Source organism: Periplaneta americana, chromosome 2 (genome assembly GCF_040183065.1).
Source record: "Periplaneta americana isolate PAMFEO1 chromosome 2, P.americana_PAMFEO1_priV1, whole genome shotgun sequence".
NCBI classification, from domain to species: Eukaryota; Metazoa; Arthropoda; class Insecta; order Blattodea; family Blattidae; genus Periplaneta; species Periplaneta americana.
Window position 1 is genome coordinate 177,201,184 of NC_091118.1, and position 2,838 is coordinate 177,204,021.

Sequence of the window (2,838 nt, forward strand, 5' to 3'; positions counted from 1 at the left end):
CAAGCAGCTGATGTAACCCGTTCAATTCCAAACCCTCTCTGTTATCCTGGACTTTCCTAATGGCATACTCTAGAGCAAAGTTAAAAAGTAAAGGTGATAGTGCATCTCCTTGCTTTAGCCCACAGTGAATTGGAAACGCATCTAAATAAGTCTATATACGAGAAAACAATTTTCAAGTAGTAACGATAAAACAAAAGTGATAATTTAAAGTGATTATCAGTCAATTAGCAAAAAATGTCCATCCTCATTAATTTCCAGTACGAAAAATGTCCCCAGTCATCAAATATCCAGTATAGAATATGTCTACAGTCATTAAATGTTCACTCTCATTAAACAACCAGTCGTTAAATGACCGTTATAAAAAGTGTCCGGTATATTATGGCAGGGGTTCCCAACCGGTGTATCGCGCAGCCCCATGGAGTGTGTTGCGGAATTTTGGAACTGAAAAATAAATGTTATGCCATCCAGAAAGTCTCTTTACATTGCATGTTTTTATTTACAACGAAGTCTTATAAACAGACTTTATCAATGAAACGTTAACATCTGCAACAACGCTTAGTTTAATTTTTCTGCCTGTCGTTAATTCGAATGAAAATGAACAATGCTTAGTAATTCGTTTACTCTTCGCACTTAGTAAAAAATAGAGTTTAGAATCGTCAGAACACATTCGTCAGTTTCAGTATACATGTGTGAGCAGGTGATAGTGTGACTATTTTATCAAAAGTGCTTTATTTAGATTGTATCATGGACAAATTTTTAATTCGAAAAAAAACAACCTGAATCAAGTTCTGGGTTAGATGATTACTTACTTACTTATTGGCTTTTAAGGAACCCAGAGGTTCATTGCCGCCCTCACATAAGCCCGCCATTGATCCCTGTCCTGAGCAAGATTAATCCAGTCTCTACCATCATATTCCACCTCCCTCAAATCCATTTTAATATTATCTTCCCACCTACGTCTCGGCCTCCCCAAAGGTCTTTTTCCCGTCGGCCTCCCAACTAACATTTTATATGCATTTCTGGATTCGCCCATACGTGCTACATGCCCTGCCCATCTCAATCGTCTGGATTTAATGTTCCTAATTATGTCAAGTGAAGAATACAATGCTTGCAGCTCTGCGTAGTGTAACTTTCTCCATTCTCCTGTAACTTCATCCCTCTTAGCCTAAATATTTTCCTAAGAACCTTATTCTCAAACACCCTCAATCTCTGTTTCTCTCTCAAAGTGAGAGTCCAAGCTTCACAACCATATACAACAACCGGTAATATAACTGTTTTATAAATTCTAACTTTCAGATTTTTTGACAGCAGACTAGATGATAAAAGCTTCTCAACCGAATAATAACACGCATTTCCCATATTTATTCTGCGTTTAATTTCCTCCTGAGTGTCATTTATATTTGTTACTGTTGCTCCAAGATATTTGAATTTTTCCACCTCTTCGAAGGATAAATCTCCAATTTTTATATTTCCATTTCTGGGTTAGATGATAGCAGTGCTAATTCAAATAATGTGAGCAAAAGTTGTTTTTTTTTCTGGCGGAATGCTCTGGAACGGTTTAGACACCTTGAAAGTCTTAGTTGGACGAGGAGGAGGTTAGAAATGACAAAATTCCTGTGCAATTAACAGTAATAATCTCCCGTTTGTTATAAAATATTCTAAACAGATTTTCACCACATTTTTCTCCAGAAAAAAGCACTGGTTATTACAGTATTATTATTATTATTATTATTATTATTATTATTATTATTATTATTATTATTATTATTTAAAAAATAAGTGCGTCGCGATATCCTGGGCGTTCAGTAAAGTGTGCCGTCAGTCGAAAAAGGTTGGGAACCACTGTATTTTGGTATTATGACTGTCAAAAACATGTTATTTATCAAACGTGAATAAATCATTTAACAAGGAAATGTAATTAATATTTGAGGAGAAAAACTCGCTCCGGCGCCGGGGATCGAACCCGGGTCCTTGGTCCTCCGTACCAAGCGCTCTGACCACTGAGCTACGCCGAATTCAATCCACAGCACCGGATCGAATTCTCCTCCTTCGGGGCTTCCCTTTGTGGCCTTACTCCAAGTTAGGCATATATGTTGACGTATATGTCCAATGTCAACTTGGAGTCAGGCCACAAAGGGAAATATTGAAGGAGGAGAATTCGATCCGGTGCTGTGGATTGAATTCGGCGTAGCTCAGTGGTCAGAGCGCTTGGTACGTGTGCAGGCGCTCCTCAGAACCCGTACAACATTTGCTTAAGAGCGATGATTGTGTTTCTTATTGCTGATAAGTGAACCTTGTTGAATTTGTATTGCTTATACTATGAGCATGTAATACAGGTGTTTTGACATCTCTGCATAATGCAGCACAGAGACTTAGTTAATATTAACATGCTTTAAACTCGTTCAAGTAACAATCTCAATAGTTTTACTGCAATGCTGATTAAATACTTAATAGATTGCCTGAAATTACTAAACTAAGGCAAACACTGTTCAACAATTTAAAACTGTTATAAAGAAATCGTTACTGGTGACTTCAATGCTTTGTCTGCTGAACTTAAATTTTTATCACGATTAATATTGTATTTATTTTTTCAATCGTTTTGTTGTTTAATGTTAATTGTCAATTTCACCTGTGATGGCAAACAAGAAAAGAAATTGGGAACATATTGGGAACAAGCTGCTGTTTGAGACACAACTAGAATCTGTTCGTCGAAAGCACAATCTTTTTTTTTTAAGATCAGCGTATGTAATAGAACACGCTAAACTGATGAGGCAGTTTCAATGTTACAGATTTATTGGTCTCTGGAGAATTGTGCAAATTGAGGGAACAATCATTAAT

The 2,838-nt window shown here is 36.7% G+C and overlaps 1 non-coding gene across 1 annotated transcript; it reads right to left on the reverse strand.

The window, feature by feature from the left end:
• Window positions 1-1,942: 1,942 nt before the first annotated feature.
• Window positions 1,943-2,015, reverse strand: TRNAP-CGG (transfer RNA proline (anticodon CGG)). The gene has a single exon. It is a non-coding gene; the product is annotated as a tRNA-Pro (tRNA).
• Between the last annotated feature and the right edge of the window lie 823 nt (window positions 2,016-2,838).